The following is a 13,124-nucleotide window of genomic DNA, read 5'->3' on the forward strand; positions in this document are numbered from 1 at the left end:
AAAAAAAAAAAAAAGAACTGGGAAGTCGCTTCAGCAGAACCCAACATGCCTGCTCTGTACTGAACAGGTGATTGAGAGCTGCCTAGGCCAGGAAGCCTTTCACCCCAGTCTTGAAGAGTGGCAGCTGCACTAACTGCACTTAAGCATTAAGAGCTTGTTAGGCCCAGGGATGCTCCTGAGCTGCTCAAAAGGTGGGAAGGAGAAGAGCTGAAGGGGGAAGGACAGTATGGAGCAGCCCAGGACACAGTAATCAAAAACCTTGTAGCTTCCTGTAGGGAGGGGGCAATTCCAGGGACAAGCTATCTTAACAGCAGATTGGCTCAAGGGCAGGTTCCCCATAAGGGTGGAGGAAGGGCACTGAAGGAATTGACATTTCAATCCCTCAGGGAACAGTCTCCAACTTGCCAGGCTCAGCAAAATTGGCCTCACCCCTTTTCCCTGTCTAGACTGACTGGTTTAATTCTGGCTTCACCCCAGGCCCTGCGTGCACAAAGGAGCAAGAGTCCAGCCCCCTAGATATTCCAAATGTGGAACCTGGTGGAGCTGAATTCCCACCAATTCTATGAGGGGGGAGTGGCTGTCCCAAGACCCTTGGAAGGAATAAAAAAAGGGGGGGGGTGTTCCCTAAGCTGCCCTGGCTGCCTGGGGAGTCACCCTGCTTGTGCCCCATCCAGAATAAGCAGTTCCAGAAGCCCCAGCTTCACCAAGAGGTGGGGACCCTGGAGAATCTGTTTCCAGGCGCCACTCCCCAGGCCCAGAGTTGGGAGGTTAATCAGATGAAGTGACCCATCGGGGTCCAGGAGCGCGCCCACCAGCCCGGTAGGCGGAGACACCAGCCCAGGCAGGATTGCGCCCAGATCTGGGGTCAAAGTCCTTCCCTGGTGCCAGCGCACAGCCATGGGATCTATGCAGAGGTGCGCTCCCAGGCCCAGGGGACGTGCCTAGGCCACCGCCAGGTGCTCGGGACCCTGGGACTGAGCCACTCAGGCCTGGGGAGGGGAAGAGCGCGAGACCCTGGGAAGGAAGCCGAGGTGCTCCGAAATGGCGAGTAACCAAAACCCAGCCCCAGGCGCATTCTCTGTGCGGCCCAGAGAGCAGCGCTGGGGTGGGGCTCAGAAGGAGGTGGGGGGGCCGAGCAGGAGTAGGGGGCGAGCAGGAGGAGGGGGCGCAGGCTGAGCAGGAGGCGGGGCCCTGGTTGAGCCGTGGAAACTGCGCCTGCGACTAAAGCGGGGCTGCTCCCGGGTCGTAGGGGGTGACACATCTCCCCACGCTGAGACCCTCGGGCCTCGGAACGCCTCCAAGACCCGCTCCCTGCCCCCTCATGGCCTGTGTCCCCCACACCAGGTCGGCAAAGATGCGCTGCAGTGTCCCCCCACTAAGACCCGCTCTGCCCCCTCCCATTCGGAGCCAGGACCCCTCCCCAGGGCCAAGTCCCACAATCTCTATAAGGCAAGTCCCCTGCCCCACCCTGACACAGCTGTGACACCCTCCACATACACATTTTTAAAGACACGCAGCCCGATGCCCGTGTCTCCCCAATAAATTCGAAATCTTCCTGTCGCGTCCTGGTCCCCACCCCCAGCCATGGCCTGTCACACATTCTAAGACAAAATCCTGTCCCTCCCCCAACAGGGTCTTGACCCTGGCTGAGACTCCTGTCCGGTCCCCTCCCCATATGGCCATCTGGCCCTATCACTCCCCAAATACCACTTGGGCTCGGCTTGAGTCCCCCCCCCGCACACCCCGCGCCCCCTCCCTGATGCTGCTGGGGAGTCCCCAGGAACAGTGTAAGCCACTGCTGTCCTGCTCCTGGGCCTCTCTCCCTTCCCCCCTAGCACTGATGGTCCCTTCAACACTAGGGCAGCCACTGGACCCCTGCGCCGCCCCTTCCCCTCCTAAGTCACTCCCCACTTCGCTCCTGGGACCAAGTGTCCACCCTGAGGCAGCTCCACGGTGCCCAACACTAAGGCCCGCCCCCAGCATTCCAGTCCCCCATCCTAGGGCACACCTCTTGCGCCACCCCACCTTAAGGCCTAGTCTTCCCCTAGACAGGCCCTGGTGGGCTCCTGGGCACGTCCCCTCCCAGCCTCAGCTGTGTGTTGCCCGCTCACACTGAGGCACGCCCCTTGCTCCACCCCCAGCACATCCCCCTCTAGGAGACGCCCCTTGCTCCTCCCCCTGCAGTCCATTGGGCACTTTAGAACACGCCCCGGCACCACCCTCCACCCTGTGTCCCCCTAGGAATGCCCCATCCAGCTCCTGGGCGCGTCCCCCTCCCAGTCCCAGCTCCAGGGTGCCCAACGCTCAGGCCCGTCCCTGGCCCACCCCCAGCACGCCCAAACCCCCACTTTAGGACACGCCCCGCCCTGCTCCTGGCCCCTAAGTCCCCCATCCCGCCGCAGCGCAGCTGTGCATGGCCTTATGACCCTCCCCCACCGCCCACTAAAAACCACAGGGTGCGGACCCTTGACTTTCCCTCATCCCCGCCCCCCGCCACAGCTGCCCACCCCCCCACGCTAGGACACGCCAGTCCTGCTCTGGGTCTTCCAGTCTGCCCACTGCGCCCTCGCGTGGCCTGATCCTCCAGCAGTGGGACCGGCCTCCTCCAGTCCCCCTGCCCCAGGGCGCACAAGTTCTATGCCAGCCCCAGCCCCTTTCCTCTGGCTACCCTCCCCCCACATTGTGACGTCATAGTGACTCCGCCCACCTGCTCTCCCCGGTTGCCCCACCCCCAGCGCGTCCTGGATAGCTGAGTCCCTCTGGGTTCTGGGGCGGGTGGAGCCCAGGACCCGTCAGTGAAGCTCCTAGTAGTCGCTGGGGCGGTGGGGCGCCTGGCCCCCTGTTCAGAGGCTCAGGGACTCTCTTCTCTGCCGGCTGCACTGCGTCTCTGGGGTTGCTTTGAATCCCCCATCTGTGGTTTAAAATCCTAGTGTCCCTGTGAGTCTGGTCCTGCTAGTGCCCTGCCTAGATTATAAATTATATGTAATGACAGGCATCTATATATACTTGAAAAGTATAGTCTATATAGCGTTAGGTACTAACTGAACTTTCAACATCCTCTGAGATTTTTGGAATGTGTCCCCAGAGGATAAAGAGGGGACCTCTGCTGTTTGCATGAGGTTAAAGTGGAGGGAACTTGGGGCTGGGGATGTGGCTCAAGCGGTAGCGCGCTCGCCTGGCAAGCGTGTGTCCCGGGTTCGATCCCCAGCACCACATACCAACAAAGATGTTGTGTCCGCGGAAAACTAAAAAATAAATATTAAAAAAAAAGTGGAGGGAACTTTGTTATTAGGAGGCCTCAGTGTCTTATTGCTTGCTGAGAATCTCCAGTTTGGGTGCAGGGGGGAAATGGACCTCTCTCAGCTTTGGTCTTGATTAGCCATTAGCAGTAGGGACTCCACCCTGGTTATCTTTGGGCTGCTGGATTCCCTGCAAAACCAGAGGCTTCCCACAACTGGATAATTCTCTTGGGGCTCAGTTGGCGTCATAGGAGCTTGGTTCAATCCCTCACCAGACCCCTGACCTCTACATATGCATGGTGTAAACTTTGCATGCCAAATCCTGTACATTTATTTCCTCTGCAGGGACTCCACTCTGCTTCTCCTCCTTGTATTTTGGCTTCTGCAGACCTGTGAGCAGAAATCACTGAAGCCAAACATCCTGCTGGACTTGGCAGATGCTCTGGGCATCAGGGATGTTGGTTGCTATGGGAACCTTACACTGAGGTAGAGTGTGGTTTGGGTGGTGGGGTGCTGCCTTGTGTGCAGTTTCGTGGAATAATTCACTTAAAATCCAGTGCAAATGAAATTTCTTAGTGCTGCAGAACTCAGCACCAAAAATGATTATTTTCCAACAGTAAAAATAGGGTCTTAGCCCACTCAAACGAGGTGAGAGCCCTGCTGGATGTGTAACGGTTTTTCTGGGGCTGCTGTAATAAATAACCAAAAACACAGAGACTTAAATGTAATCCAGGCACCACCACCCCTCCCCCAGCCCTGGAGGCGGAGGCTGAGACCAGAGTCCCAGGCTGAGCTCCCTCCATGGGCTCCAGGGAGGCTCCTCCTGCCTCTCCAGCTCCTGGGGCTCCAGGTGGCCCCTGGCAGAACAATATAGTGGCCCCTCAAAAGCTTAAGATTGAATCACAATATGACCCAGCAATGCCACTGCTGAGTTCAGACCCAAAGGATTTGAAAGCAGTGAGTCCAAAAGATACTCACATATCCTGTGTTCACAGAAACCCTGATCCCCAGTATGACTGGGGACTAGGGCAAAACGCATGTCTTAGTGGGGTGCGGGGGGACCCAGGGCCAAAATGGTGTCCAGGAGAAGGTCTGAATGGGGGTATTTGGAGGCCAGAGGATCTTAGAGAGTGTGGGGTATTTTCTTATTTTGTCTAAACTGGGTAGAGGGTTACACACAGGCTTGTAAATTTGTACTCAGTTCTGAGTCCTTTATTCTCAGGGTTAGCAAATCACTAGAATTTTACCCCAAATCCATCAGCCTGAATCTTAGGTATCCATTTATGAATGAGCCATTCCTCCACCCACCCATCTGTCCATGTTTTCATCCAGGCATCATCCATTTGTCTATTTGCCCATCCACCATAGGTGGATAGATGAATGGGTGGGTGGATAGATGGATGGATAGATGGGTGGATGGTGGGTGGGTGGGTGGATGGATAGATGGGTAGATGGATAGATGATTGCCTGGATGGATGGATGGATGGATAGATGGGTGGATGGATAGATGGATGGATGGATGGATGGATGGTTGCCTGGATGGATGGATGGATGGATGGATGGATGGATGGATGGGTGGATGGTGGGTGGGTGGGTCGGTGGATGGATAGATGGGTGGATGGGTGGATAGGTGGGTGGGTGGACGGATAGATGGATAGATGGGTGGATGGGTGGATAGGTGGGTGAGTGGATGGATGGATAGATCGGTGGATGAGTGGATGGATGGGTGGCTTGGTGGGTGGATGGATGGATGAGTGGGTGGATGGGTGGGCAGATGGGTGGGTGGATGGGCAAATGGGTGAATGGGTGTATGTATGTATGGATGGTTGAATGGTGGATGAATGGGTGGGTGGGTGAGTGGATGGATGGATGGAAGGACTGACAAGTTTCTTTAGCCTTGGTCCTACTGGTACAGTGACCCAGATCACTCTGTGTGATGGGCCCATCCTGTGCATTGTAGGATGTTGACCTACATTTCTGGTCTCCACCTGCTGCTCACCAATAGCACCACATCTCAAAGTGGGACACCTCCAGTGTCTCTGCACTTTTCCAGTTGTCCTCAGGGGAGCAAAACTTTTCTTATGGGAGGTCACTGAGAGGTCAGCTTTAGGCGCATGAAGAACAAAGTCTGAGCTTTTATAGATTAGCTCCCACCAGATGCAGCCTCCTCCAAGGGAGAAGGGAAGAGAGTAGCACCTGTCATCTGACAGTCCGTGGGGAATTCCTTGAGCTCTAGGGGCTGGGTCACTGCCTTTGGGATTCTTATCCACAGTAAGATTCTCAATCTATTTTTGCACGTCTGACTGCAAAAGCTCTTAGGTGAAGTGTTTTATCTTCTCTTTGAATTTTGCACCTGAGAAACCTGGTAGGAAACTCAGGGTGCACCCTTCGTGGATGCTGATGGGATATTTAAAGCATACAAGACCCCTGGGTTGCATACCCCCTCCAAAATAAGAAAAAGCCAAAAACTTTGCCTTTGTGTGTGATATCGGTCATCTCTTCCTTCAAATGTAATTTTGTGGGGTCCATCTTCCTATAAGAAGCCCTGCGATGTAACCACAGAGTTATTGTGACAAGGGGTCCCCCATAACCCACCCTAAGAGGAGAATGACACCATGCAGATGTGCATTTTGTATCCCGAACCCACCTAAGGTCCTGGCTGAGCCCAGACTGCCTGGGCTCAGAACCCACATCATTCCCCAGCTGGACAAAAGTGTCTCTCACAGCCCGTGTTTATAATCACTGTGCAACATCTGTCATTCATGACTCCCAGAAAGTGAAACGGCCAAGGTGTCTCTGTGCCAGCCTCCCAGGCCAAAGCCAAAATTCAAAATCTGGGGTGCCCTTTGTAGCTTTGGCAACAGCTGAGGTGGGGGGAGGGCTGTAGGAGGAACCGCCCAGGGTGAGCCTCATCTGTCCTTTGCAAAGTCAGAGAAGTGGGCGCACTAAGACAGGTGCCACACAGCCCCGGGAAGTTCCATGCAGGCCTCTTCTGAAGCCCAGAGCATTCCCAAACCTTTCCCAAGTTACATTCATCTGATTTTCTCAGGACTCACAATATCGACCGGCTGAAGAAGGAGGGCGTGAGACTCACCCAGCACCTGGCGGCCCCCCCCGCCCCCTTTGTACCCGGAACAGAGTCACTCCAATCAGGTGGGTGTCTCAGGGACTGTGGACAGCAGCTCCCTGCTGCAGCCTGGACCCATCACTGCTCTGGCTGGGTAGGGATCCCGCAGAGACTGGAAAATTGAAAGCTAATGTGCCCTCCTGTCTCCTTCCTGCAGTGTGTGCTCCAAACAGGACCTCGTATGCCCTCACCCTTCATGACCCTCAGCCCCCGTGGGCGTTAAAACCCACGCACAATACCGGGCATGGTGGCGCATGCCTGTCATCCCAGCAGTTGGGAGGCTGAGGCAGGAGGATCACGAGTTCAAAGCCAGCCTCAGCCAAAAGGAGGCCCTAAGCAACTCAATGAGACACTGTCTCTAAGTAAAATGCAAAATAGGGCTACAGAGGGGGCTCAGGGGTTAGGTACCCCTGGGTTAATCAAATGGGAGTCACAGATAACCACACACCTCTTCTTGAGGTCTAGATCGTCCCTAGCTGATCTGGGACACACAGCACGCTGCAGGTTCTGCTGGAATCGTGCTGATACTCAGAGAAAAAAAATGCTCAGGGAAAAAACACCCAACACAAATGTCTGTGCATGTCTAGTACAGGAGAAAGGTTCTTTTCCTTCTGGTATTTTCCACGTACCAGCTCTTGTCTCATCAAATTGCCAGGTAGGTGCCCTTGGTAGGCTGTGCAGAGGAAGCTTTCTGGGACGGGATGACCACCATCATTGGTAGATGAGAAGCAGAAATACGGTGATTGACAAGTGAGATACAATGCTCCATAAATGATGATGGTGATACCATCAATGAAGGAAGATGGATTAATGATGCTCAATTGATAGCAACCCTGTCAATAGATAATAGAGGAATAGGTGATAGCTAATGATGGGTTATAGAGGTATATGGAGGTGACAGATGCATAATGCACATACAGGTGACAGATAAATGATGTGTGGATAGAAAGGGGATAGATGCAACGTAATGGTACCTGGATGATAGGTAATGATAGATAGATAGATAGATAGATAGATAGATAGATAGATAGATAGATATACTGGGTTGGTCCTCATGATAGGCAAGGTGTGTCCAACTTATGCAGCTGACATTGGGGCAGATGATGCTCAGTGGTGGGGTCATGCTGTGCACAATAGCACATTCAACAACCTCTCTGATCTGCACCCACTCCCTACCCAGAGCACCACCTCCCCACCTTCCCCAAGTGCTGACAGCCAGATTCTTGCCCACTGTCCTCTGGTGGCCAGAATCCCTTTGCTAAGACCTATTCCTGGCAAAGGGAACATAAACCTTGCTCTGCCGTGGGATCCGCAGGAATGGACAACGATGAGTACCTGGTCCTCTGCTGGAATGCAGGCTCAGGCAGGCTTCCTGCCAACGAAACCACTTTTGCAAAAATCCCAAAGGAGCAAGGCTATGCCACCAGCCTTGTAAGTATTTGAACACCTGATTCCCCTCCCATCCAATTGTCAAGGGACCAATTTCCTCTAGAGGAAAAAAAAAAAAACTTTCATCCTTCTCCACCTCCTGAGTTGGTATCTGGCTCCACTCCGGCCCTCTCGGATGGTTTTCAGTTCAGAAGTTCTCCTCATTGCAGAGGTTTGGGGTTCTTTGATATATATTTTGCCTTCTTTCCTTCTATGTACCTGTCTATCTTCTTCAGCCCCAAGAAATCAGAAAGCTCTTCAGAGCCTGGCTCCACCACCTGTAATTCCAGTAGCTTGGGAGGCTGAGGCAGGAGGACCGCAAGTTAGAGGCCCACCTCAGCAGTTTAGCGAGGCCCCAAGTAACTCAGCGAGACTCTGTCTCTAAATAAAACACAAAAAGGGTCGGGGATGGGGCTCGGGGGTTGAGTGGCCCTGAGTTCAATCCCTGGTACCCAAAACCAAAAGCAAGTCTTGGTTGAGGTCACTCATAGCCTCTGCTGATTCAGGATCTGCTCTTTGGAGGTTTTCTTTCCCCTGACCGCATCCAAATGGACCCAGGTTCTTTGTCCCAGGCAACAGCGTGCACCCTTTGTGTGGCTGACCACCTACCCCCACTCGCAGGAAAGTGGCACCAGGGCGTGAGCTGCACGTCCCGCGGTGACCACTGCCACCACCCGCTGAACTACAGCTTCCACTACTTCTATGGACTGCCCTTCAACCTGATCAACAACTGCGACCCTGACAGGCCCCCAGAGCTGGGGGTCACAGTGGCTGCCCGGTTCAGCTGCTACACTCGAATCCTGGCTCTGGGCATCCTGAGGCTCTTGGCTGCCAAATTCAGTGGCCTCCTCTCGGATCCCTAGACCGCAGTTCAGGCGCACGGCCAGCATCGTCTTCACCACGTGGTTCTCTAGCTGTGGGTTCCTGCGACTCTGGAAAACTGTGTGCTCATGCGGAACCACCAGGTCACCGAGCAGCCCATGGATGTGGGGAGCACCACCAGACAGATGCTGCAGGAAGCCTCGGCCTACATTCAAAGGTGGGGACCCTCACGATCCGGGGTGGGGGGGCAGTTTTTGAGCCATGAGCTACCCTGGGGTCCCATAGCAGCAGGTGCATTGAAAAGTTCCAAACTCACACTTCATTCACAAATGAAAGGAAGCTATCCTTCTTCATGGCTACATAGTATTCCACAGTGTATATGCTGAAGGATTTCTTTATGGAGTCACTTTGCCCACGTCTGTCATCCTAGCAGCTGGGGAGGCTGAGGCAGGAGGATGGCAAGTGGGAGGCCAGCCTCAGCAACTGAGAGATGCCATAAGAGACTCAGTGAGACTCTGTCTGTAAATAAAATATCAAAAGGACTGGGGAAGGGACTCAGTGGTGAAGCACCCCTGGGTTCCATCTCTGGTGCTAAAAAAAAAAAAAGAAGAAGAAAAAGGAAAGGTCCAACCTCTTTGTATGAATTGGTTTCCACACTCGGATCTCTGTGTTGAGTTACCGGGTTGCACTGGAAAGTATCCAAGTAGTGGTCGTGCATCAGGGATTCCTTCAAAGGCCCAGGGAATGCCTGAAACCCCAGAGAGAGTACCCAACCATTCATATATAAGTAATAAATAAATATTCATACATATACTACAATATATAGCTATTTCCCTATGCGTACATACCTATGAAGATATTTAATTTATAAATTAGGGAAAGTCAGAAATTAGCAGCACCTAATAATAAAATAATAATGATGGCAATGTTCTGTAACACAGGGTGGGTGGGTGGGGTGTCCCATCCCTCCCTCTCAAAATATCTTCCTGTAGTATACTGACCGTGGATATTGTTTTACTCAGACAAAATTGCCACTGTGAACAAAGATCCCAAGAAGAACATTTGGAGGAGGAAGAGTTTATTTGGGGCTCATTGTTTCCAAGGTTCAGTCCATGGTTGGCCGACTGACTCCATGGCTCTGGCCCAAGGGGAGCAGAACAAAATGGCAGAAGGGCCTGGAGGAGGAGAGCAGCTCAGGACAGGGCACCAGGAAGCAGAGAGAGCTCTGCTCACCAGGGACAGGATAGAGACCCCAAAGGCACAGCCCAGGGATCCCCTCCTCCAGCCACACCCCACGTGCTACAGTCACCACCTAGTGAGTTCATCCAAGTGGATTAATCCACTTTTAGGTCAAACCTCTCATAATCTAATAATTTTACCTGTGAACTTTCTTGCATGGTCTCACTCATGAGTTTTTGAGGGGACCCCTCACAGTGAAATCCCAGCAGGTGAACCCAGGTCACAGACGCAGCACACTCAAGGTCCACTGTGGACACCATCATCTCCCGTCCATAATTCCAGTGATTTTCTAATTTCACAAATAAGGACAGGCCCTTTCTCCTCTTTGTGTCCCAGCTGCACATCCACACTCCTCTGGTGACCTTGAAAGCCTTCCTCAGGAGAAGCCGCCATGGTTTATACAGAGACAACGTGGAGGGGATGGAGTGGTTTGTAGGTAAGTCAAGATCAAGAACAGGGGAGAGTACACCCCACTCGTGTCACTTGTTTGTTCATTTCTTTCCAGTGATAGTCTAATTTTGCACAAAAAAAATCATTTCGTTAGCACTCAGTTTTGTGAGAAGCTGTCATTCAGCGTCACCCTTAGTGGTTACAGGAAGCAGAGAGACAACGTTAGCTTTCAGCATCGTGAAGGAAAAGGGCTCTGCTTTCGGGGCTTGGGGACAGGCTAGAGAGAAGCAAGAACTTGCAGACTCTTCCATCTTCGAGGGTTTCCTGGAGACGTGGAAGCCCTCACTGGTCAGGTGACATGTCCTTGCACGAATATCCTGACATCTGAACTATGTGAGAGGCAGATGTCCCCAAGGAGGACAGCAGCTCACATCCCTCGTGAATTGGCCTCTGTGCCTTCAGGGGTAAGAAGGACTGCTGGTCTCCACGGTGCAGGGCGATACTGCTGGGTTTGCAGGTGTCCCCTGCTCTGCTAATCATGGCCATCATAAATTTTCCTGCTATTGGTTGTGGTTCCTTCCATGTGGGCTGGAATCTGTCATGGCTTTTCCCCGCCCCGGCCACCCTCTCACCTTTTTATTAGGGCACTTGACCCCACCGGCACTGCACATCAAAACCATGCCTGCTGACGACGTCCTGGATATTTCTTTGCAAGTCTCTCCTGATTTTCGAGGTGACGCGGTGCTAAGCAGACCTGGGCACGACAGTCTCAGCACCGTGATCACACATGTCCCTGTGGTCTCTGGGCAGGGGGCTCTTTCTGTGACGGTCCAATACAAGGTGGCTTATGCATAAAATGGGAAGCGCATGCCCCCAGCTGATACCCGTGTGGGTGCTCTCTCTGACACCTTCCACCTTCTCCACAGTTAAAGCCCTCCAAACCCTTGATTAGAACTGTCTGAAGAACTCCATGATCGATCACCTATTAGGACTCTGATCATGGAGGGTTACTGGAGGCCACAGATGAACACCAGCAGCTGGGGAGGTGCAACGGGATCTACAGAGGTGAGGGGCTAGCCACGGGGAGGGACAGAGACAGGGAGCCAAAGGAGTCCGCATCGGAGGTCCCAGAGCATGGAGACTACGGAGGAGGTGGGGGGGATGATGATGAAGAGGAGGAGGAAGAGACAGAGGTGGAGGAAGAGATGGAGGAGGAGAAGGAGGAAAAGAAAATGAAGGAGGAGGAAGAGACAAAAGAGGAGGAAAGGAAATGAAAAAGAAAGACAAGGAGGAAGAGGAGGAGTAGGTGAAGAGATGATGTTGATGATGAGGAGGAAGAGGAGAGATGAGGAGGAGGAGAGGGAGGAGGAGGAGGAGGAGATGGAGGAGGAGGAGAAGGAGGGAAAAAAGGATGGGGAAGAGGAAAAGGAAGAGAAAAGGAGGACGAGAAAGAGGAAGAGAATGTGGAGGAGGAGGTGGTAGGGGAGAGGAGAAGGAGGGGAAGAAGGAGGAGGAAGAAGAGGAGGAGGAGGAATAAAAGGAGGAGGAGATGAAGGAGGAGGAGATGAAGGAGGAGGAGATGCAGGAGAGATGAAGAGGAGGAAGAAGAGGAGAGATGAGGAGGAGGAGGAGAGGGAGGAGAAGAAGAAGAAGGAGATGGAAGAGCAGAAAAAGGAGGCTGAGGAGGAGGAGGAGGAGGAGGAGGAGGAGATGGAGGTGGAGGAGAAGGAGGAATAGGAGAAGGAAAAGATGGAGAAGTAGGGGGAAGAGAAGGAGGAGGAATAGGAGGAAAAAATGGAGAAGGAGGAGGAGGAGGAGGAGGAGGAGGAGGAGGAGGAGGAGGAGATGGAGAAAAGATGAAGATGATGCAGAGGAGGAGGAAAGATGAGGAGGAGAAGAGGGAGGAGAAGGAGAAGGAAGACAAAGTGACAGAGGAGTCAGAGAAGAAGGAGGAGGTGAAGGAAAAGGAGATGGAGGAGAGAAAATGATGAAAAGGAGGAGTAGGAGAGATGAGGAAGAGGGAAAGGAGAATGATGAGGAGATGGAGGAGAAGATAGAGGAGGAGGAGGAGAGGGGGAGGAGGAGAAGGATGAGAAGGAAAGAGAAAAGAAAAAGGAGGAGAAGGAGGAGGAGATGGAGAAGGAGGAGAAAAGGGAGAAAGCAGGAAGAGGAGGAGTAAGAGAAGGAGGAGGAGTAGATGGAGGAAGAGGAGGAGAAAAAGGAGGAGTAAGAGATGAATAAGGAGGGGAGGAAAGAGATTAGCAGGAGAAGAAGGAGCAAGAGGAGGAGGAGGAGATGTAGGAGGAGAAGAAGGAGCAGGAAGAGGAGGAGAAGGGGGAAGAGAATGACGAGGACAAGGAGGAGATGGAGGGAAAGATGATGATGAGAAGGAGGAGGAGGAGGGATGAGGAGAAAGTGGAGGAGTTGGAGGAGATGGAGATGGAAGAGGAGGAGGAGAGATGTTGAGGAAGAGGAGAAGGAAGAGGAGAGATGAGGAGGAGGAAGAGGAGAGAGAGAAGGAGAGGAGAAATGGAGAGGGAGAAGGAAGAGATGGAAGAGGAAAGAAGGAAGGGTGGAGAAGGAAGAGAAGGAGAGAGAGAAGATGGAAGAAGAGAGGGAGGAGGAGAAAGAGGAGATGGATGAGGGGATAAGAAGAGAAGGAGGAGGAAGGAAAAGGAGAGGAAGGAGTAGAAAAAGACAGAAGACATGGAGATGGAGGAAGAGATGGAGGAAAAGGAGGAGGATGAGGATAAGGAGGAGGAAGAGGAGAATAGGGGAGTATATGAAGGAGGAGATGGAGGAGGAGGAGTGATGAGATGGAGGAGGGTGGAGATGAGAAAGTAGGAGTTTTGGAGGAGGGATAATGGGGTGGGGGGAGG

At 53.0% G+C, this 13,124-nt stretch overlaps 2 pseudogenes; one reads left to right on the plus strand and one right to left on the minus strand.

Annotated features, from left to right (window-relative positions):
* The first annotated feature begins 1,041 nt into the window (after positions 1–1,041).
* On the plus strand, positions 1,042–11,100 carry LOC144250620 (arylsulfatase D-like; annotated as a pseudogene).
* Positions 11,101–11,252: 152 nt separating this feature from the next.
* Positions 11,253–13,124, minus strand: part of LOC144250621 (arylsulfatase D-like) — a 7,255-nt pseudogene continuing 5,383 nt past the window's right edge.

The sequence above is a fragment of the Urocitellus parryii genome, chromosome 16 (assembly GCF_045843805.1).
Source record: "Urocitellus parryii isolate mUroPar1 chromosome 16, mUroPar1.hap1, whole genome shotgun sequence".
NCBI classification, from domain to species: Eukaryota; Metazoa; Chordata; class Mammalia; order Rodentia; family Sciuridae; genus Urocitellus; species Urocitellus parryii.